Source organism: Mauremys mutica, chromosome 1 (genome assembly GCF_020497125.1).
Source record: "Mauremys mutica isolate MM-2020 ecotype Southern chromosome 1, ASM2049712v1, whole genome shotgun sequence".
Taxonomy (NCBI): Eukaryota; Metazoa; Chordata; order Testudines; family Geoemydidae; genus Mauremys; species Mauremys mutica.
The window spans coordinates 269,506,464-269,530,030 of record NC_059072.1 but is presented as its reverse complement, the minus strand read 5'-3'; the positions used below and the strand labels follow the sequence as shown (position 1 = coordinate 269,530,030).

The 23,567-nt window shown below is 41.7% G+C and overlaps 1 protein-coding gene across 3 annotated transcripts in view; it reads left to right on the top strand.

The window, feature by feature from the left end:
- Positions 1-23,567, top strand: part of GPC6 (glypican 6) — a 1,140,547-nt gene that overhangs the window by 1,020,544 nt on the left and 96,436 nt on the right. The gene's annotated exons all lie outside the window — the stretch shown is intronic.

The window sequence follows — 23,567 nt, the reverse complement described above, 5'->3', positions numbered from 1 at the left end:
ACACGCTCCTCTGCAGCAGTCGGCTTTCCCCCATCTCCTAGTTTAAAAACTGCTCTACAACCTTTTTAATGTTTAGTGCCAGCAGTCTGGTTCCACTTTGGTTTAGGTGGAGCCCATCTCTCCTGTATAGGCTCCTCCCATCCCAGAAGTTTCCCCAGTTCCTAATGAACGTGAACCCCTCCTCTCTACACCATCGTCTCATCCACGCATTGAGACTCTGAAGCTCTGCCTGCCTACCCGGCCCTGTGCGTGGAACTGGGAGCATTTCTGAAAATGCCACCATAGATGTCCTGGATTTCAGTCTCTTCCCTAGCAGCCTAAATTTGGCTTCCAGGACATCTCTCCTACCCTTCCCTATGTCATTGGTACCTACATGTACCACGACCACTGGCTCCTCCCCAGCACTACACATAAGTCTATCTAGATGCCTCGAGAGATCCGCAACCTTCGCACCAGGCAGGCAAGTCACCATACGGTTCTCCCGGTCATCACAAACCCAGCTATCTATGTTTCTAATGATCGAATCTCCCATTACTAACACCTGCCTTTTCCTAGAAACTGGAGTTCCCTCCCCTGGAGCGGCAACCTCAATGCGAGAGGCAACCCCAGCACCATCTGGAAGGAGGGTCCCGACTATGGGAAGGTTTCCCTCTGCTCCCATTGACTGCTCTACTTCCCTGGGCCGTTCTTCCTCCTCAACAGCACAAGAGCTGTCTGAGCGGAGGTGGGACAATTCTACAGTGTCCCGGAAAGCCTCATCAACATACCTCTCTGCCTCTCTTAGCTCCTCCAGTTCCGCCACCCTGGCCTCCAAAGCCCGTACATGGTCTCTGAGGGCCAGGAGCTCCTTGCACCGACTGCACACATAAGCCACCCGCCCACAGGGCAGGTAATCATACATGCAACACTCAGCGCAATAAACTGGATAGCCCCCACTCTGCTGCTGGGCTTCTGCCTGCATTGTCTCCTAGTTAATGGAAGGGTGGTTTACAGAAGGGAGCTTTGAAATGTGGTTCGGTTTATAGGTTTTAGGGGGACCACAGGGAAGGGGTTAGGGCTGGCGAGGGACTCCCACTCCCTTCCCACTCCCCTTCTAAACTCCCTTGCAAAACTCCCTGTTAGCAGCCCCTGGTCGCTTGTGCACGGCTTTATAAAGCCCTGGCCTGAGTGAATGCCCCACCCACTGATTAAGGCTCAGCCAATTACCAGAGGCTTCGAGCTTTCAATCCTGCCTCCAACTGCCACCCAGAGCACACGGTCCCTCAAAACAACCAAACAAACAAACAGACTGACAAACACAAGCTCAGCACACAGCAAGTAACCCCCAAACACAAACAAATACACACTACAGACAGTCACTTACCCCACAGATGCTGTATTAGCTCCTCCTTCACCTGGAGAACTCCCTTGCGAAACTCCCTGTTATTGCTGTATGTAAAGTAAATAAGGTTTTTAAAATGTTTAAGAAGCTTCATTTAAATTTAAATTAAAATGCAGGGGCCCCCAGACCAGTGGCCAGGACCCGGGTAGCATGAGTGCCGCTGAAAATCAGTTTGCGTGCTGCCTTCGGCACCCGTGCCATAGGTTGCCTACCCCTGCTCTAGTGAATGAGATCCAGGAGTAACACATCAATATGAGAGCCTTGAGCTTGGAAAAATAAAAGGCAAGTGCACATAATGGATTAGGTAAACGGCCAGTGCTGAGTCAATTTTTAGAACACTATTTAATGCCTTTCTGTCTCCCCATTGCCTGTAGTACTCTTTGGGAAACATGAAAATTCATTTCCCTCCATGGATTTTGTCCTGTTCCATTTGACAAACATTGATTTTTCTCCTCTGTGTTTAGAATTGAGCTGAAACTGACCTGGCTGATTTTGTTTAATAGGAACAAACATATCAATTTAATTGCCACCTGCTTCTATCATGCCACAACATGCTTGTTTCTGTACCAGCATTGTCCACTGATATCAGGACAGCTCTGGGAATAATAGTTGTTGGTTTTTCTCTGGCACATCCAGCCAAGAAAGATCAAAATCTTTTCTTTTTTGTAAGGCTCAAAAATAGCAGCTACTTATAATGAAATTTTTGTTTTGTTGATAAAATATTACGTGTTTTCCTCCTTCAGATTATAACAAATTTAAGTAGCTCAGCCATTTAAAATCTATTCTGTTGTCAACATTTTCTTTCTTTAAATGGCTAAATGTATTTGGACATATTAGTGATTAAGGACCTGATCCAAAGCCTATTGAAGTCTCTGGAAAGACCCCTGTTGACTTCAATGGGCACTGGATCATACTCAGAGTACCTGGCAAATTACTGATATTGTTAGTGTTGTTTGAGCTAAGATATATAGATACAAACAAGCCTCTAGAATTGGTATATTTGTATTTATATGTTGTATTCCTAGAACCTGAAATTTGCATTATATAAATATGGTGATAATTTTCTCCTCCTGAGCCATTCACTCCAACTGAGAGGCATTTAAAGGGGATTACCACAGAGGAGGAATACAGGTGCAGTTTACCTGAACTGTGACAGCTGTCATATCATAAGTTTCTTCATAGCAATATAGATTGGTTGCTACTATCTAGCATGAAAAACCCATAAGAAGAGAAGGTTGATTATGTTTTTACTACGACAAAAATACAGCTGTAAAGCTGAAAATTAAAGTTCTTGATCCTTTAAAAAAAACACTGTTCCCATACAAATCAGTCAAACATTTGACCTTATATAGTGTGATAATGCCTCCAAATTCTATTCTCGCTTACATCGGTATAAGTTTGGAATAATTACATTGAAGTCAGTTACATTACTCCAGATTTACCCTCGTTAGCCAGAGCAGAATTTCAGCAACATTTTTATACTGATAAACGGAGAAGTTGGGCTGAACTGCTGCACATAAAGGTTAGTAATCACAAACAACCTGGCATCAGGGTTGGTGTTGGCACAGTAGAGAGAGAGACATGATGATAAGATAGGTGGAGAAATTGCCAGGGACAAAGTTATGCAAGGCCTTGAAGGAACAAGCAGTAAATGTGGAGTGGCTCACTTTCTTGCTCTTTGTTTGACATTGTGCATATGTTTTTTGTAACTGGCTGAAAACTTGCATGGAATCCTGAAGAATTAAGGCAATGAAAATTAAACTTGAGATCACCTATCATTAATTGTAGGTGTTTTATAGCCTGTTCCTAGGATATGTTTGTATTGTATGGGCCAATGATTGGATAGAAATTATAGAAATTCTTGAGACAGCATGTTCTGTTTGGAAGATTTTCAACATGATGTCATGGCTTATTTTGCTATAAAAATGTATACTTACAGAACACTTATAAATCAATGCACAGGAGCTTGCACGTGCTAGATTCACATACATATATACATGTGACTGTATGCAGACAAAGTGATGTATGGCATAAAGGTTTTATTGACTTGAGTTTGGATAATGACTGCATTACTCCTGAGTGGTGAAGAGACAAATAAGTTTTATGAAGGTTATACTAACCTCATGCCAATACCATGCCTTTATCCCACAGCCTCATGCATTATATATATGGAATATATTTTATGGAAACAATATTTAGTAACATTTTTAAGGGAGTTTAAAATTAGCCTGTTCCTTCCCCCATCCTTCCAGTCTTTCCTCTCTGCTTCTCAACCTTCTTCATTCTAGAGGGCTGCTTCATCCTCTTTCATGCTGCCTGAATGAGCACAGGAGAGATAATCTCCCTTCTCTCTATTCTAGTGCCCATCTTCACAGCTGCCCCTGGCAACTTGGAGGATCAATTACAAGGAAAGTTCTGTTCAACATCTGCAGCCCTAGGTTGGAGCATTCTCAGTGCAGATAAAATCTTCAGAGAGCATAGGTGCCAAACTCTAATAAGTCTCTAATGATCACATCACTAGTGGTGGTCCTCAGGGGTCAGTACTAAGCCTCATCCTGTTCAACATTTTCACCAGTGATCTGGAAGTAAATATAAAATCACTGCTGGGAAAATTTGCTAATAACTCAAATACTGACAGAGTGGTAAATAATGATAACAGGGCATTCAGACTGACTGATCTGGATCATTTTGTAAGCTGGGCCCACTCAAACAACATGTGTTTTAATACAGCGAGATGCAAACTTATACATCTAGGAACAAGGAATGCAGGCCATACCTACAGAATGGGGCACTGTGTCCTGGAAAGTAGTACCTCTGAAGAGGATGTAAGGGTCATAGTGAACAAGCAACTGAACATGAGTTCCCTGTGCGATGCTGAGGCAAAAAGGGACTAATGAGATCTTTGGATATCGAAGAGTGGGGGAGTAGTAAGTAAGAATAGGGAGATTTCACCTCTGAGAATGGCACTGGTGAAACTGATACCGAAATGCTGTGCCCACATTTTTAAAAGGATGTTGGAAAACTGGAGACGGTGCAGAAAAGAGCCACAAAAATTATTCAAGTGTTGGAGAAAATACTTTACAGTAAGAGACTTAACAAGCTCAATCTCTTCAGTTTATCAAAAGACGTTTGAGAGGAGACTTGATTACAGTGTTTAAGTACATTCATGGGGAGAAAATACCAGGTACCTAAGGGCTCTTGATTCTACCGACAGAAAGGCATAAAAAGAACCAATGACTGGAAGCTGAAACTAAACACATTCGAGTTAGAAACAAGGCACACATTTTTAACAGAAGATGACTAGCCACTGGAACAAACTACCCAGGAAAGTGGTAGATTCCACATCTGTTGATGTCTTCAGATCAAGATTAGAAGTTGCTTTTTGGGAAAATATGCTTTTGTTAAACACAGTTATGAGGCTCAGTACAGGCGTAACTGGGTAAAAATGAATGGCCTGAAGAGGTCAGAATAAATGATCTAATGGATTCTCTGTGCCCTCTGTTTCTCTGCCTCTAAAATGGGGTTATTCACCAATTTTATAGGGGGCATTCTCGGATGGAAGTTGCTATATAAGTAGAGCTGGCTGTGAATTTTCCATCTGAATGATTTTTCTGACAGAAAGGGTCCTTTTCCATGGGAAAATTTCAGTTTTGGGACCAAAATTGATTTTCCATCAAGAAAACCAAAATAACAATTCCATGCCTGCCCATCTGGAAGTGTCTTGTCAATTTCACTTTCTGCCTGCCAGCAGATTGTAGGAAGTTGAGCACACTGGCTCTCGACTACCCTGCTATTAGCCTCACCAGTGCACCCAAAAATGTGTCATTTTTTCATGGGAAAGGATTTCCATTTTCCAGCCAGCTCTATCTGTGTTGTAGCTATTATTTATTATGACTATGAGATATCAAGAAGTGAATTTCTATGATGTAGCTGAGCATTAACTTTTTACATTTCTTGATCTTCCTCAGACTGGCCACATCCTTATAGTTCCAATCTCCCAATCCTTTAAAAGAACAGAATACAGAAGTCTTAAAAGAGATTTGGAACGACAAGCCACAGGATTTGACAACACTGCACCTCTGCTATTGATCAGTTCGGTGTCTTCCCAATAACGTAGTTAGCTCAGCCAAACAAACACACAGAAATTGCTCTTCACTTTCTTTGAACTAGGAATGCCAAAACAGTAAATAAATTAATCATATCAGTTGTATTGATTTGTGACCGTCTTGATCTGTGCTGCCCCTTGAGAATACAGAGTTGCTCACTGAGGTTACAGTGTAAGTGTTCCAGCCTGTATCTGGGGGGTGAGGGGGAAACAGCTTTTTTAAAAATCCCATTTTTATTTGTGGTATTGAGCCCTGTTGTGAACAAATGCCATGAGGCATCTAAACATTTTCTACATGGCAGCAAATATTTAAATGCAATGAGCAATCTGCAGTAGGTTTCCATATTAATCAATAAGCTGGAAGGTGAAAATCAATATTGTCTGTGCAACTGTGTTTGATACCTCCTTAATGCTGTGCCACTGGAGTGGAATGCATGTCATCAAAACTGGTCATAGGCTGGTTGATTATTTATGACGGGGGCAGGAAACAGTAGTCAGCTTGGTGACTAAGCAGCATGAAAGATTATGCTCTTAAAATGCGTCGTTCAGAAACCTGGCTTTGCTGTCTGGGCAATGTATGTGATAGATCTCAGTAACACTGCTAGCTATCCACATGAAACAGGAAAAACCCATTTCTCCTGGTTCAGCAGTACCGAAACTCAAGCAGATATGGAGATCTATAGACTAAATTTACCAGCAGAGAATTCTGGAGCATATAATTTCTGCTTGTCGATAGCAGGTGTCACAGTGACAATGAGAATTTTGCTACATACTCCAAGGATTACCAGAATATAGTTAAGCTGGTATTAAGGCATGAACAAATATGATAGCTTTGCAGCTACTCTGGTTGCTTAGATCTCATTTTCCAATTTTCTTGTAACATTTTGACATGTTTTCACATTTGTGGACTCTAAAAACCATATAGTTAATTTTGTTAGGCCCTTTCCCTCCACCTCTACAGAGAAAGTGAGAATCTGAGTAATCAGTAAAGGTCTGTGCAGCAAGCTAGATGTGTTTATAGTATAGCATTTACTTTGATTGTAATTATTTTACATTTAAACCTGGAAAGGCTAATTGTGAAAATAATTATCTGCGCCGTGCAGTTATGAGATGTCACCTCTGTCTGTGACCTTGTCAGAACTCGCAAGCTAGAAGAACTTATAAAGAATAGAAGCTAAGCAGAGCTGGGTTGGGCAGTACCTTTGGGAAGCATTCATGGCAGGGTTTTGTAGCGGAGCCCGAAGCTGGAGCGCGGAGCAGCTCCGGAGCAGTGGAGCTGCAGGTTTTTGCCTGGAGCTGGAGCGGAGCAGGAGCATAGCTCCAAAGCCCTGCTTCATGGGAAAGGCAACATGCTACACAAAGTGACATAAGTAGCTCAGTAAGTGGCATTCTTCCATCTGAGCCCATCACTATTCTTTTTTTCACAGCTGATGTAAAAAGGGGTTCCAGCCTTACTAGTAGATGTCAGTAAAGATTACAGCACTTTTCACAAAAGTAGGAATGTGTTTATCCTTATGTCCTGGTCAGATTTCAATCTGGATAATTAGCTCCTGTCCACCCAAAGTCCCACTGCAATTTCAATTTGATACAGCTGTCCAAATTAATCTCTTCTCTAATGCTATTGAGTTAGAAAAGAGATAAGTTTGACTCAGTCTTTGCTTCCTATCCTAAACTGTTGAGTATTGTTACTATACACTGTTAAACCAATGGCTTCAGAGGAAGGTGCATTCAGAAGTGGGTGAAGCAATTCTTGCTTAAAATGGTTTTAGATCTGTTGGAATAAAAGGCACTGTCCCGATGTAAAATGATATCACACACATATTGTCTTTAGTTATTCTATAGGCAGTATGTTGAGGAGGTTAGCAATTTTCACTAATTTGGAATTTCATTCTCCTGTAGCTGGTATCTTAAGCATAGCTTTTTAATGTTTGCTGTGAGGATAAACAGATTCTCGCTCCCTCCAAGAACATTAAGTGCTAGAGGGTTATATATCAACTTTTCCATGTTAGTAATGAAAGGACATCAAAATACAGCTTGCTTCCACTTGTCCATTGCTGGGACCCTGAATCTAAGACAACACTTGGGTTGACCACTTGGTTATCTCAATGTGAGATTGTAAATTTTCCTTGTCTAGTTAAGGTGACATGTTTTTCAGTCCTTTTTTTGTGTGTGCGCATTGTACCTAAGTACAGATTTATCCTTTTTGAACATATAACTTTCTTCATTATCTCTTAAATGTCCTCTCTTACTCTCCTCAATCTTTTCCTACTTGTAGAGTAAGGATTGCCACTGCCACGTTTCTGTACAGTCAGCATATTGGTTAGGAGAAGGTACTTCATTCTGCTTTTCATCAGATGTATATTCTCTCCAGGGTTTAAATATTACCCCAGATATAATTTTACTGAAACTATCTCCAGATATCTACAGATTCATTTGGTTTATTGAATGAACATTGTTCTAGTTCACAATCAATGAAATAATTGATGTACTGAATTAGTAACCCAGAAGATTGTAAATAAAATCAGAGTCTTGTACACTGGACAGTACATTGAAGTTACATCTCACTACTTTCTGGTATAATTGACAAATTCTAGAGACCAGTGTCCTGGGCTGGAGCACATAGGCTTTGTGCAGAAAGGGTGTGCCATTTTAACTATACTTGTATCATTTAAAATGGTACAATGCCCTAATGTTGGACGTTTACCCTTTCATACAATACAAAACCCAGGAAATTTAATACAATACAAACCAAATGAAATTAATAGGCAGCAGGTTACTACAAACAAGAGGAAGTGCTTTTTCACACAGTACACAACTAACCTGTGTAACGCATTGCCAGGGGAAGTTGCAATGGCCAAAAGTATAACTGTGTTCAAAAAAAGAACTAGATGAGTTCATGGAGGAGAGTTCCATCAATAGCAATTAGTCAAGATGGTCAAGGACACTACCCCATGCTTGGGGTGGCCCTACACCTCTGACTACCAGAAGTTGGGAGTGGAAGACAGGGATGGATCATTCCATAATTTCCCTGTTCTGTACATTCCCCCCTGAAGCTCTGGTATGGGCCACTGTGAGAGACGGACAAGACTGGCCATGGTCTAACCCAGTACAGCAGCTCTTATGTTCTTATGACACAGCAGTGAATCCAATAAGGCCACCAGATTGTAAACCTTAGACCAAGTCTACACTAGAAACTGTTGCCATTACAACAATAATGGTTAAGGGTGTGAGGTTTTTATGACATTTCTATACTGGTAAATGCCCTAGTGTAGAAAAGTTGTACTGGAAAAAAATGTTTTGCTGATATAGCTTATTTCATTTGAGGAACTGGTATAAACTATACTGGCAAAAACACTCTTAAACTCATATAAGCTGTATCTGCACTAGAAGGGCAAACCTTTTCTAGTGTAGAATAGGCCTTGCAAACAAATGGCTAGCAAAGCTCTTCAATCAGGGGAGCTTGTACAATCATTGCTATTTTTACAGTTGCTTTCCTCAACCTATAACCATCACATAAGTGTTCTGTGAAATTGAGTCTCAGCAGCTAGCTTTTATCCAAGCCCCTGACTCTCCTAAGCAATAAGCAATAAGTATGATACGAAGACATAGGGTCTATTCCAGTGGTTCCCAAACTTCATTGCACCATGACTCCCTTCTGACAACAAAAATTACTACACAACCCCGGGAGGGGGGACCGAAGACTGAGCCCATCAGAGCAGGCGGGGTAGGGGGAGCTTCTGCCCTGATTGGGAGGCATGTAGCCTTAGCCCTGGGCAGTGGGGTTTGGGCTTCAGCCCTGGAGGGTGGGGCTTGGTATTGAACTTCAGACTTGCTGGGGCCCAGGATGAACAACAGCCTTGCGACCCCATTAAAATGGGGTTCCACCCACTTTGGGCTCCCAACCCACAGTTTGAGAACCCCAGGTCTATTCCAACTCCTGTTAAAGCCAATGGCAGTACTTCCATTGATTTTAATGGAAGTGGAGTTGTGTCCACTGCATTGGAGCTATTTAAATACTGCTTATCTAGAGCCTGATCCTGCTCTAATTGGAGTCAGTGACATTTGATTTCAGTGAGAGCAGAATATGGAAGTGCTTGGAACATGTGAAATCCATGCTTTTTATGAAGGCAAAAAGCACTAACAATTACAATTAAATATGAAAAGAATTAAGGAATTATAATGTAAAATTGTATTCCTCATATCATACAACTATTGTTCATTGCTTTACATTGTAAAAAAATAATGCAGAAAGAAACAAAGTGAAGATGAAAGAGAAACATGCCATAGAAAATAAGAGAAAAATGACACTCAGCACATAGTGCACACGGCCCATCAGGGAAATCTGCTGGCGGGCCAGGACGGTTTGTTTACCTGCAGTGTCCACAGGTTCGGCTGATCTTGGCTCCCACTGGCCGCAGTTCACCGTTCCAGGCCAGTGGCGGCTGCGGGAAGCGGCACAGGCCGAGGGATATGCTGGCCACTGCTTCCTGCAAACTGTCGCAGCCCACCAGCAGATTTCCCTGACGGGCCACGTGCCAGAGGTTGCCGATACCTGCTGTAGTGTTTCGGGCAGGAAAAATACTACCAGGACTAGGAAATTGTCATTTTATAATAATAATGTTAGTCTATGACTGTCTCCAGGATTATTTCACCACATCATTAATAAAGTTGCCATTATATCACAATAATAGTATGGTAACTGTTAAGTATTAAATGTTGTGAGTTTAACACTAGTCATAAAGATAGTCTTATAGATGCAGAAACAAATGAAGTGTCTCACATTTCACAAACACTAGTGAGAGAGACAACACTTATTCACTAATCACTCTGGGTGAAGTCGGTTGGTATCCTGACAGCTGAGCTAAATTTTAATTTATTTTTGTTTCTTTGTTTTATTATAGGTTTGAGTCTTTCTATGTGGGTCACAAACCCTTAGATTTCAGGAAGAAATTGCCTCTACGGTGATTTGCTATATTAACGTTTAGGCTGGTGGAAGGCTAAGAAGCTGAGGGGCTGCTTAGTGGTGTCATTACAGCACCATCAGTTTTAAGCTTTTTCCTGTCTGTGAAGTTTTGCAATGTTTACTGGAGGCCACTGTTACTAATGTTGAATTTTCCTATGCTACATGTGATTATGTATGGGTGATCATTGGTGAGGAATGGGTCTTTTCCTGTGTATTCATGGCAAATAAGCTTTATGTTCCAGAAACTGGTACATTTCTGACTGAGTAACCCTATGTGTGAAGAGGAATCTTATCTCCTAATGAAACTTCTTACACCCTGAAAACTCCTGGAGAGTAAAACAATAGTTACTGGGGTCTGGGGATTATTTTTTAAACTTAGTGCAGGGAAAGTGTTATTTTAAAATATTTTTTATTTCTATTTCCCTCTCAATGGTCCTTCTTTCTGGCTGCGGCTCCAGATGTAAGAGACTGATCTTGTTGGCCCAGAACTGGGGCTGACAACTCCAAAGGTGATTGACAATAGTCGGTGAGAATCTGCTGTCTGCTGCTTTCTCCTCCGCTCCCCTAGGGGAGGCCGGGCAGTTGCTGAGAGGAGGAATGCTGAGCAGTTTCCCTTGTCTAGATCCACGGAGCGATTTCTCTACTTCTCAGCAACTTCCTCTCTTGGCTTCAATCTCTTTTAGGACCCTTGTCTCCAGCCTTTCTCCTCTCTGCCTCCCCATGTACAAATAAGGGGCTGTTGCTACAGGCAACAGATCCCAGCATCCTTCTTTCACCAAGTGCCCCCAACACGTCTAGAATCTGGATCCCTCTTCTAGAGTAGAAAAAAAATTACCTTCCAAGCTGCCAGCCCCCATGCCTGGCAAACTAGATCTGTGTCCCCATGTCATGAGACTGAAGCCAGAGGATGGAGTCAGAAATGGGGAAATAGAGAGAAAGAGAAAAATAAAATATTAAAACTTATTTTCCTCCAAAACAATAAAATTAAAATACATCCTATACATTTATTGTTCTACTGCCCAAGAGCCTGCTGAATTTGTAAAGTTTCATTAGGATTACAAACAGCACTAACAACATTTTAATGAAGTAGGCTGGACAAAAAATTAAATTAGGAAAATATATCAGTCCCTTTTAGCTACATATGATCTGCACAGTTATTAGAATTCTGAGTTCATTCATGAAAATATAATAAGATACAATAAATGCTCATGAATAAAGAGCATAAGGCTGAAAAATCTGTTTTACAGAATTCTTGTAATCTCAAAATGGAAATTACCGTAAGGGAGTTTAACTATGTAGACATCTGTTGGGTAACAAATATAGCAAACTAGCTTTCATCCACCAGTGCTCTAAGTCAGTGGTTCTCTACCAGGGGTATGTGTACCTCGGGGGTATGCAGAGGTTTTCCAGGGGGTACATCAACTCATCTAGACAGTAGGCTAGTTTTACAACAGGCTACATAAAAAGCACTAACAAAGTCAGTGTTGCCGGCACAAAGGCCTGAGGCGACAGCAACAGTGGTTCGTTGCCCGGTGTGCCTCGCTCCAATAGACACACCAAGGTGGAGAAGCAAAAAAAAATTTATTTGAGATCTCAAATAGCAGGATGCTCGGAGACACACACGTCTCAAATCAAGCACACTTCATACAAGCAGCTCTTTCTCTTTATACATGATTTCAGCTAAGCATCTCTATTACTCCCACTGCCCAGCCCCCCCTTCCTCCCCCCTCTTCTTCCCTCCCTTCTAGTTCCCATATAGCAAGTACATTACGCAGGTTAAATCATACTTGGCAAAAACCACTTTAGCTCGTTAGTAACTTTTTCCCGACCGGTTATTTTGTTTTACTCCCTTTAGCCAGGTGCAAGCAGGCTTTATAATTGCCTCCTGGTATCAGTGTTGCACTGATAACTAGTTGCCACACATTCCATTCTTTCCATCTGGCCTGTGGGGTTAATTAAAGTCTAAACATGGAAGCGGTTCGGACAAGCAGAGGCCTGATACAGGGAGCCTTTATTGGCACTGTTGTTTTCCACTGTTCTGTTAATACTGGGTTATTCCTGGTGCCAACAACATCAGGACAAACTAAACTTTCATGAATACAATGACTTGTTTAAACTGCTCTATATACTATGCACTGAAATGTGAGTGCAATATTTATATTCCAAATGATTTATTTTATAATTATATAATAAAAATGAGAAAGTAAGCAATTTTTCAGTAATAGTGTGCTGTGACACTTTTGTATTTTTATGTCTGATTTTGTAAACAAGTAGTTTTTACGTGAGGTGAAACTTGGGGTACTACGCAAGACCAAATCAGACTCCTGAAAGGGGTACAGTAGTCTGGAAAGATTGAGAGCCACTGTTCTAAGTTATGCAGACTTATTCAAGAAAATAGATAATCTAGCCTGTGGAAAAGCCAGTTGGATCTATTTCTTACCAATAGGGAGAAATGGATTTGGAATATGAAAGTAACAAAGGATCTTGGTACCAGTGACCATGAGCTGCTTGAATCTAGCTTTGTTAGAAATGGATTCATGGAACACAGCAGTACATAGCTATTAGATTGTAGGAAAACAAATAATGAGTAAATATGAGAATGCTGCAGTGGGGGGAAGGATTAAGATCCATGAGTGCAAGGGAGAGAGAACTGGAGTATTCTAAAAGATACCATTATTAAGGTGAAATAGACTAATTCCTCTGGAAAAGAAACATACTAGGAAAAAGAAGCATCCAAGCAACTCTGAGAATAAAAAATCCAAAAAAACCCATCTCTCTTAGAAACAAACAATAAAATTCAAAATCAGTAACTGTTTTCTAGGAACAAAAAAAGGAAGCAAAAACCATAGAATCAGTTAATGGTAGCCAAAGGGATTAATGGAAAATAATCAGGGATTTTACATATATTTAGGGAGAAAGAAATACTAAGAAACTGGCCCTATTAAAGAGCAGTTAAATTAGTGATGAATCTAAACATTGCTGAGATATGTGTTTACATTATAAAATCAGTTTGTAATAAAAAGTAATTTAGAAAAAAAATATAAATAATGAGTACCGGATTCTGCCAGCCTTACACTAAATATCAGCTTATTCAGATAATAGTCCTTTTGAACTCAATTGCTTTGCTGACAGAGTAAGGTACTACCCAGAGTGAATAAGGATGGCCTTAAGTAATGATTGATTTGTCCATTTAGCTTTTAATTTAAGAAAGAAAGAAAGCAATTGCTTGGAAAACCTGAACTTGGAGAAGCCAGTAGGTCTAGACCAGGGATCGGCAGACTTTGGCACACGGCCCATCAGGGAAATCCACATCGGCAGGTTCAGCTGATCACAGCTCCCATTGGCCACGGTTCGCTATTCCAGGCCAATGGGGGCTGTGGGAAGTGGTGTGGGCTGAGGGATGTGCTGTCTGCCACTTCCCACAGCCCCCATTGGCCTGGAAGGGCGAACCACGGCCAATGGGAGCTGCGATCGGCTGCTGCAGGTAAACAAACTGTCCCAGTCTGCCAGCGGATTTCCCTGATGGGCCATGTGCCAAAGATTGCCGGTCTAGATGATGTGTATTCCAGTTACTGAAAAAAAACCAAATATGGAACCAATCTTTTTGGGGGGGATTGAGGGGGGTATAGCAGTTCTGGCTATTGCTTCCTGGTAAATCTAGTCGCAATTAAAATAAATATGAATAAAGAAGTATCTAAGATCTGATGCAGAGCCCATTAAGTGTTTGAGACTTGCCATTGCCTTCAGTGGGCTTTGGATCAGGTCCCTCTGGGATAACAGAACTGTTAGAATGTTAAAGGAACATTGTGTAGATAAATTAAGATGTAGTTGATTAGTTTTGCCTAGGTGAAATAATGCCTTTGTGTAAGTAAATAGATGACAGTATTGGAAGTAGGAGACAAATGGAGCTAACAAGAGAGGCTTTGATAGACTGGAGGGAACAGGAGACATGGTAGACGTAGGTGGGGTTGGATTTGTTGAATTGGAAGCGTAATTTGAATTTAATGCAGGAAAGCGGGGAAGCCAGTGCAGGGATACAAGAGATGGTAATGGAGACATGTTTGGAGTGGCTAGAAAAAGATGATGAGCTTGGTGCAGCATTCTGGATGGTGTAAACGGAAGGGAGAAAGTTTATAGAATAGGAAATTGTGGTTCTGCAGGGATTAATTCTAAGCCTGATGTTATTGAACATATTCACCAGTGATCTGGAAGTAAATATAAAATCACTGCTTGGAAAATTTGCAGCTAACACAAAATATTGGCAGAGGGGTAAATAATCATTTCCGGTCTGGAAAGGATTAAAGAGCTCCTCTGGCTGGTTGAGGCCACAATCAGCCTCAACCCATCACACCCTTAGAGGTTAGTCAAGCTTGAAGATGGGCAATTGTTTGAAAAGGAGGGTCCCTTCTGAGCACAGGACCACACTGCAAAGGAGCAGGACTGCAACTCAGAGACCCCTAGCTCTTGGAAGCAGGGATTACTAACTGTGGAAGTGGCTTGAGAGCCTTGGCCACCCAGGCCATATCTGAAAGGAGACATGCCAGTACTTTTCTCTCCTTTTTTTTTTTTTTGTCTTTGTCTTCCCAAAGGCCTAGGACTCTGCTTTTTGTGGACTGTGGAAGCATATTGACTTTTTGTTTGGACTAGGTTAACTTCACCCCACAACGGGGCCGACACCTTGAACAGCACAGCTAAAAGGCTGTGTCCTGGATTCTGAGGCAGGAGCAGAACCCATCCTCTCCCCAAGGGGATGCTAGAGAAGTGTAGCCTGTTAAAAGCACTAATGCAATTGCATTTAGAAACCATAATCAGGTCTAAGCACCACAATAACCGAACAATCTCGAGCATGAGGTAATAAAGAGAGCAGCAATAAAACTCAAAAGGGGCTGGAGGGTTTGATTTATGGAAAGAGATTAAGAACTAAATATGTGCAGGCTGGGCAAACATTGACTAAGGGAGCATCTGATAATTATCTACAAGTACTTGAAAGATGTCAATACCAAGAAGGGAGGGGAATTGTTTATGATGATACAAGATGGCATATTTAGGAGTAATGGAGTGAAATAAAGCAACAGAAAAATTATGCTACATATCTGGAAATTGTTATTACCAGAAAGGTGTAGTCAACATGTAAACAGTCTTGTACGGGAGGTGGTGAAAGCCCTATCATCTGAGTCATTTTAAAATTGGACTGGACAAAGCACTGGGGAATATATATGGTAAGTAATAATTCTGCACTGGCAGGGGAATGAGCTAGTTGTCTGAAAAGGTCTTTTTGAGCTCTAATTTCTGTGATTCTAGCAAGATAAAATGAAGAGTAAATTCAGGAGAATTTTACATTGTGATTTCACATTGTGATTTGCCATCTTTAACCATTTGAGCATATATCATCAAAGAAGGGCCAGAAAGATGGACTTGTATGAATTATTTGAACATTCCAAGCCACGATGACATGAAAGAATTATTCATATGAGGAAACAGCAATAAAAATTTAAATAAAGGGCTATATAGCAGGCAGTATACATGCACATATCAATCAGTTTCATGATTCACAAAGTACATTCTCTGTGGCTTACGGTGGGACTGCTTAAATACCTCTTGGTGGAACAATAACGCCAGGAGAGACAAGGAGCATGGAGTGCACTGTGTTTTCATAGAAGATGATGCACCATTCAGCTAAGAAAGTTCAGTGACTAAAAGTTTAGAAATCCTGTTCAGCAAGGCATCAGACATCCAACTTCCACAGTGTGCAAGAAAGAGTAGATGATATGTTTTCAGGATTTCCATAGGCTCATGCAGTGCTGAAGAGAAGTATGATTTTGCCTCAAATATGGTGACATCTACATTTTACATCTTTTCCTGGTTTTCATCTTTATTTTTACTTGTGCTTGGTTTTGTTAGCAGTTTCAAGTAAATTCCATGTTTATTTTAATCCAGTTTTCCATTTACTTTATTCTTTGTGCAGCTGTTCCTTTTTTTGTCTACTTTTCAGTTGTATCTGTATTTGTTCCTCAAGTTCCATTTGTAATTATGTGTAATGTCTCCTTTTTATTTCCATTTTCTTTGCTTTTTTGTGCAGCTGTCTCTTTTCCTTGAACCTGTGCTGTCAGCTCTTAGGCAGCTATTTTTCTGCTGTATATTTAAAGTGGGGTGGGGAGGGTAGGAGCACATAAAACAGCTCTGAATATAACAAATTGTGGTTTGACTGTTCAGAGAATTCAGACTAGATACTTGTATAAGGCAGCCTTGCTAAAATGTTAGATTGGTACATCAATGGCTTTCTGAATCCCAATGATAAAATGGGAGGGAAGTTTAAATTCTGTATTCAAGAGTACTCTACATTTGGTCTGGGGAGGTATGATTCCCAGCAGTACCTGCAGTGTAGCCTGGATAGCACAGGCGGTGGCAGCAGCTAGCAGCCGGAGTATGTGCCCAGGAGTCCAGGTGAGCATGTACACAGACAGCTAACCTGAGCCACCATCCATGCTACCCCAGCTGCAACGGCTATTTTTTAGCATGCTAGTTCAAGCAGATCTAGCACAGATTTGTCTACCTGAGCTGGGAATCACATCTCCAAGCTCAGATGTAGACATATGCACAGTTACAACTAAGTTCCTCTGGATTTACATGGTATAAATGTGAGCAGCTTTTGGTCCTAGGGCTTAGGGCTTGGAATGTTGAGAAACAGCAGAAATACAATTATTTTTTCTACGTCACAAACCAATGGAGTTTTAAGGGTAATCCCTCAAGTTCAGTGACAGATTTGCTTTTGCTCCCTGGCCAGCCAGGGTGAGAACATTGCACTGGCATCATGCTCAGACTCTGGCAAACTGATGATGATGCTTAAAGAGATGTTGAGCAACTCTGGGAGACACCATATCCATTCCTCCTCAGCCAGAGGAAGATTTGTACAGTGCAGTGTGTGTCAGCATGAGAGACATTAGGGGAAAAGAAAAGAAATTGAAGATCCTGAAGACTATGCTAGGAAAAAACCTGAAATTATAAAAAGCCTTACACAATTGCTGTGTAGACCCGGATTTTGCACATCCCTAGTAAGGCACAGTACACAGCTACATCACCAGGGGCATAATCTCTCTCCCAGATGCTGGGCATTCCGGCAGAATATGCATGTTGCTCCATCCCTATGCATAGTGAAGCCTATTCCACCTGCATTGTAAGCTGGTGTTAGAGTGTGGCTGGACAGAAGCTTGGCCTCATATCCTCACTATGGAGGTGTCCCCTTTGGAGTTAACGCCTGTATTTCTGCTCCATTTACATACCCCAAAGGTACCTGGAAGGAGCAGTCCCTACAGTGGGGCGGGAGATGGCGAGCAAAGGTTAGGCACAATAGTAGTCCTGGAGTTCCTGAGCTTCTCAGCCTAGCTTTGAGCATCATCCAGAGATGGGTGCTCTTTTTGCCACAACCTTTGGATGCTGCTGGTCTGGCAGTGTAAGCAAGTTCTCTGAGTCAGAGAACTACTATTACGCTTCGTCTTTGCCCCTCTCATCTACTCCTTGCATACCTGAACTTAGATCAGGCACAATCTGGCCCTTGGTAACAGTGCACTAAATGGTTTAGAATTTCTAACAGCTATAAAAAGACACAGGCATGAGAGGAAATTTTCTATTATGGTTAATTTTTGTGTAAAAATAAAAAGTGTTCTACGAAATGTCTGATCAAATGTAGAAAACTCATTTTGTGCTCTCTACTATTACAAGACTACAGGTATCTTTCAATATCTTTCCCCCTTGTTTTCTACATGGTATTCAAGTGATTTCTTGAACTGCTCTACCTAAAGGAGAGAGTGAGAGACAGATCCAAAGGACTGATGGAAAACTCGCTATTATTACAGAATAGGGTAGGAAACAAGTAAACTCTTTAATGTTATTGACAATTCCTCCTTTTGCAAGTCATTTGGCTGAAGAGCATAAGGGATGCATGTCTGACTTCAAAATCAAAAAGAAAATCCTTTTCTCATGTCTGCTAACTGGCATGAGCTGACAATAAATAATCCATCTTACAGAACTTAGAGGTTCATTTTCTGAAAAGGGCACACAATTTATTGGGGAGGTTTTTAAATGTTGCCTTATTTATTAGTTTCCAAGCTTTTTCCCTAGAATCATAGAATATCAGGGTTGGAAGGGACCTCAGGAGGTCATCTAGTCCAACCCCCTGCTCAAACCCCAACTAAATCATTCCAGCCAGGGCTTCGTCAAACCTGACCTTAAAAACCTCTAAGGAAGGAGATTCCACCACCTCCCTAAGTAACCCATTCCAGTGCTTCACCACCCTCTTAGTGAAAATGTTTTTCCTAATATCCAACCTAAACCTCCCCCACTGCAACTTGAGACCATTATTCCTTGTTCTGTCATCTGGTACCACTGAGAACAGTCTAGATCCATCCTCTTTGGAACCCCCTTCCAGGTAGTTGAAAACAGCTATCAAATCCTCCCTCATTCTTCTCTTCTGCAGACTAAACAATCCCAGTTCCCTCAGCCTCTCCTCATAAGTCATGTGCTCCAGCCCCCTAATCATTTTTGTTGCCCTCCGCTGGACTCGTTCCATTTTTTCCACATCCTTCTTGTAGTGTGGGGCCCAAAACTGGACACAGTACTCCAGATGAGGCCTCACCAATGTCGAATAGAGGGGAATGATCACGTCCCTTGATCTGCTGGCAATGCCCCTACTTATACAGGCCAAAATGCCGTTATCCTTCTTGGCAACAAGGGCACACTGTTGACTCATATCCAGCTTCTCATCCACTGTAACCCCTAGGTCCTTTTCTGCAGAACTGCTGCCTAGCCACTCGGTCCCTAGTCTGTCGCAGTGCATGGGATTCTTCCATCTTAAGTGCAGGACTCTGCACTTGTCCTTGTTGAACTTCATCAGATTTCTTTTGGCCCAATCCTCTAATTTGTCTTGGTCACTCTGTATCCTATCCCTACCCTTCAGCATATCTACCACTCCTCCTAGTTTAGTTTCATCTGCAAACTTGCTGAGGGTGCAATCCATGCCATCCTCCAGATCATTAATGAAGATATTGAACAAAACTGGCCCCAAGATTCACCCTTGGGGCACTCTGCTTAATACTGGCTGCCAACTAGACATGGAACCATTGATCACTACCTGTTGAGCCCGACAATCTAGCCAGCTTTCTATCCACCTTATAGTCCATTCATCCAGCCCATAGTTCTTTAACTTGCCAGCAAGAATACTATGGGAGACCATATCAAAAGCTTTGCTAAAGTCAAGGAATAACACATCCACTGCTTTCCCCTCATCCACAGAGCCAGTTATTTCATCATAGAAGGCAATTAGGTTAGTCAGGCATGACTTGCCCTTGGTGAATCCAGGCTGACTGTTCCTGATCACTTTCCTCTCCTCTAAGTGCTTCAGAATTGATTCCTTGAGGACCTGCTCCATGATTTTTCCAGAGACTGAGGTGAGGCTGACTGACCTGTAGTTCCCTGGATCCTCCTTCTTCCCTTTTTTAAAGATGGGCACTACATTAGCCTTTTTCCGGGACCTCCCCCGATCGCCATGAGTTTTCAAAGATAATGGCCAATGGCTCTGCAATCACATCGCTAACTCTTTTAGCACCCTTGGATCCAGCGCATCCAGTCCCATGGACTTGTGCTCGTTCAGTTTTTCTAAATAGTCCTGAACCACTTTTCTCCACAGAGGGCTGGTCACTTCCTTCCCATGCTGTGCTGTCCAGTGCAGTAGTGTAGGAGCTGACCTTGTACATGAGGACAGAGGCAAAAAAAGCATTGAGTACACTAGCTTTTTCCGTATCCTTTGTCACTAGATTGCCTCCCTCATTGAGTAAGGGGCCCACACTTTCCTTGACCTTCTTCTTGTTCCTAACATACCTGAAGGAACCCTTCTTGTTACTCTTAAAATCTCTTGCTAGCTGCAACTCCAAGTGTGATTTGGCCTTCCTGATTTCACTCCTGCATGCCTGAGCAATATTTTTATACTCCTCCTTGGTCATTTGTCCAGTCTTCCACTTCTTGTAAGCTTCTTTTTTGTGGTTAAGATCAGCAAGGATTTTATTGTTAAGCCAAGCCTAGTCATGTACTACCTGATTTACACACCGCCCCCCTAGGTTTTTTCATCTGACAGCATATGGATGAAAGAAAGTGGCTACTTATTATCTATTTTTAATTTTTAAAATGTGACTGGCAGGGTTCCCTCCCCACTCTGAACTCTAGGGTACAGATGTGGGGACCCGCATGAAAGACATCCCCTAAGCTTATTTCTACCAGTTTAGGTTAAAAACTCCCCAAGGCACAAATTCTCCCTTGTACCTTGTATTAGGTAATGCTGCCATCACCAAGTGATCACACAAAACTCAGGGAAAGGACCACTTGGAGTTCCTACTTCCCCCTAATATCCCCCCAACCCCTACACCCCCTTTCCTGGGGAGGGCTTGAGAATAAACAAGGTGAGCACAGACCAACCTTGGGTTTTTTTAGGACACTAAAAAAAAACAATCAGATTCTTTAAAAAAACAGAACTTTATTAGAAACTAAAAAGGTAAAAGAAGCACCTCTGTAAAATTAGAATGGAAGATAATCTCACAGGGCAATCAGATTCAAACCAGAGAGGATTTCCCTCTGGGCAAAATTTTAAAGTTACAAAAAGAAAACCAGGAATACACCTCCCTCTGAGCACAGAGTAAAATCACAAGCCAAAATAAAAGTAAGCTAACGCATTCCCTTGCTAATACTTACTAATTCTAATGGAGTTGGATTGCTTGCTTTCTTGATCTGTCTCCAGCAAGCACCCAGAACAGACAGACAGAGAACAGACAAACAAAGCCTTTCCCCCTCCCAGATTTGAAAGTATCTTGTCCCCTTATTGGTGCTTTTGGTCAGGTGCCAGCCAGGTTACCTGAGCTTCTTAACCCTTTACAGGTAAAAGGATTTTATGCCTCTGGCCAAAAGGGATTTTATAGTACTGTATACAGGAAGGTTGTTACCCTTCCCTTTATATTTATGACAGTGACGAATATATCATTTCTTAAAACTAGTACATAACCTGTTGACCAGTGGCACTGAAAAAAGCAGACCCTCACAGCAAAATAAATTGAATCTAATCCAAAAACCTCAAGCAAAAAGCCTCAGAAAAGAGATTCAGAGGGGTAGCCGTGTTAGTCTGGATCTGTAAAAGCAGCAAAGACATGCATCCGACGAAGTGGATATTCACCCACGAAAGCTCATGCTCCAAAACGTCTGTTAGTCTATAAGGTGCCACAGGATTCTTTGCTGCTTTTACAGAAAAGAGATTGGCTTTCTTTTATGCGATGAGGTTAAATAGACAGGTTCTGTTGGACCAGTGGAACAAACAGATTAAAGGATTGAGAACCCTGCACTGAAAACATTCTGCCTCTGACCCCCCAGCATTCAGATCTAAAGAGTGCTAGCTCCAGGGGCTGATCCTAGGATGGTGGGAGTCTTTCTGCTTTGTTCAGTTGGCTTTGGATCATCCATAATAGTGGTGGCTCAAAGAGACAGAACTAACTTTACAGGATTTTGCAGAGTAGTATCAAAACTCATTACCCAAAACTCTCAGCACTCTCCAGCCCCTATCTCCTTGAAGAAATTGTGCTTCCAGGGAATGCATCACACTTCCTGCTCCTAGAATTTCCATTGAGGAAGGGGGACACTAGGCTGCAGTAGGGAACCCCATGTTAGTTTACCAATAGAAGAGAAGCTGAGGTGAAGGTGTGAGGGAAGAATGCCACAAAGTAAGTCCCATCCCCACAAGCCAACCATAATCCAAACCATACAGTATGGGTATGTCTACACTGCAGTCTAAGGTGTGGCTGGAGCTTGGGTAGACATCTCCATGCTAGCATTGCTAAAAATGGTGTAGATACAGCAGCGTGGGCTTCAGCAGTGCAAGTAGGCATCGAGGGTGCTAGGTAGGCTTGTGCAATTGCACTGAAGCCCACGCCATCGCATCTACTCTGCTATTTTTAGCACTGCTAGCATGGGTATGTCTACCCAAGCCGCAATTGCATCCCCTTAGATTGCAGTGTTGAAACATTAAATGAAGAGGGAACAAAGCATTTTGGAACCAAAACTCCTTCAGAAGAACATAAGAACAGCTGTACTGGGTCAGACCAAAGGTCCATCCAGCCCAGTATCCTGTCGGCCAACAGTGGCCAATGCCAGGTGCCCCAGAGGGAGTGAACCTAACAGGTAATGATCAAGTGATCTCTCTCCTGCCATCCATCTCCACCCTCTGACAAACAGAGGCTAGGGACACCATTCCTTACCCATCCTGGCTAATAGCCATTAATGGACTTAACTTCCATGAATGTATCCAGTTCTCTTTTAAACGCTGTTATAGTCCTAGCCTTCACAACCTCCTCTTTTCACAAGTGCCCTCTCCACAAGTGCTGGAGTACAGGAAGCATTGGAACTCATCATCATCTTTATAGGTGCTCTGTAATTCATAGAGTTCAAAGCCAGAAAGTGCCACTGTGATCATTTAGATTGACCTCCTGTATAACACCTGCCATAGAATTTCCCCAAAATAACTCCTAGACCATATGTTTTAGAAAAACTTCCAATCTTGATTTAAAAATTGTTGGTGATCCACCATGACCCTTGATAAATTGTTCCAATGGTTAATAATTGTTCAAAATTCAGGCCTTATTTCAATTTGTCTCAATTTGTTTCAGCTTCCAGTCATTGGAGCATGTTACACCTTTGTCTGCTAGACTGAAGAGCCCACTATTAAATATTTGTTTCCCATGTAGGTACTTAGAGATTGTAATCAAGTTGCCAGTTAACCATCTCTCTATTAAGCTAAGTAATACAATTACTAAATAACAGTAATATGCGGTAGCTTTTTATTTATTATATTATATTATATTATATTATATTATATTATATTATATTAGAGTATGTCATAAAATAGTGTTCTCAATCTGGCCTCTTTTATTTCAAGGGAAGAAAAATCAGCCCATGATTTATCAGTTATCTGGAAGTCTGCACTGAAAGAAATTAACATAAACTGGAAAATGTCACTTTCATTGTAAAGATAATTGAAAAATATGAAGTATCAGAGGGGTAGCCGTGTTAGTCTGGTTCTGTAAAAGCAG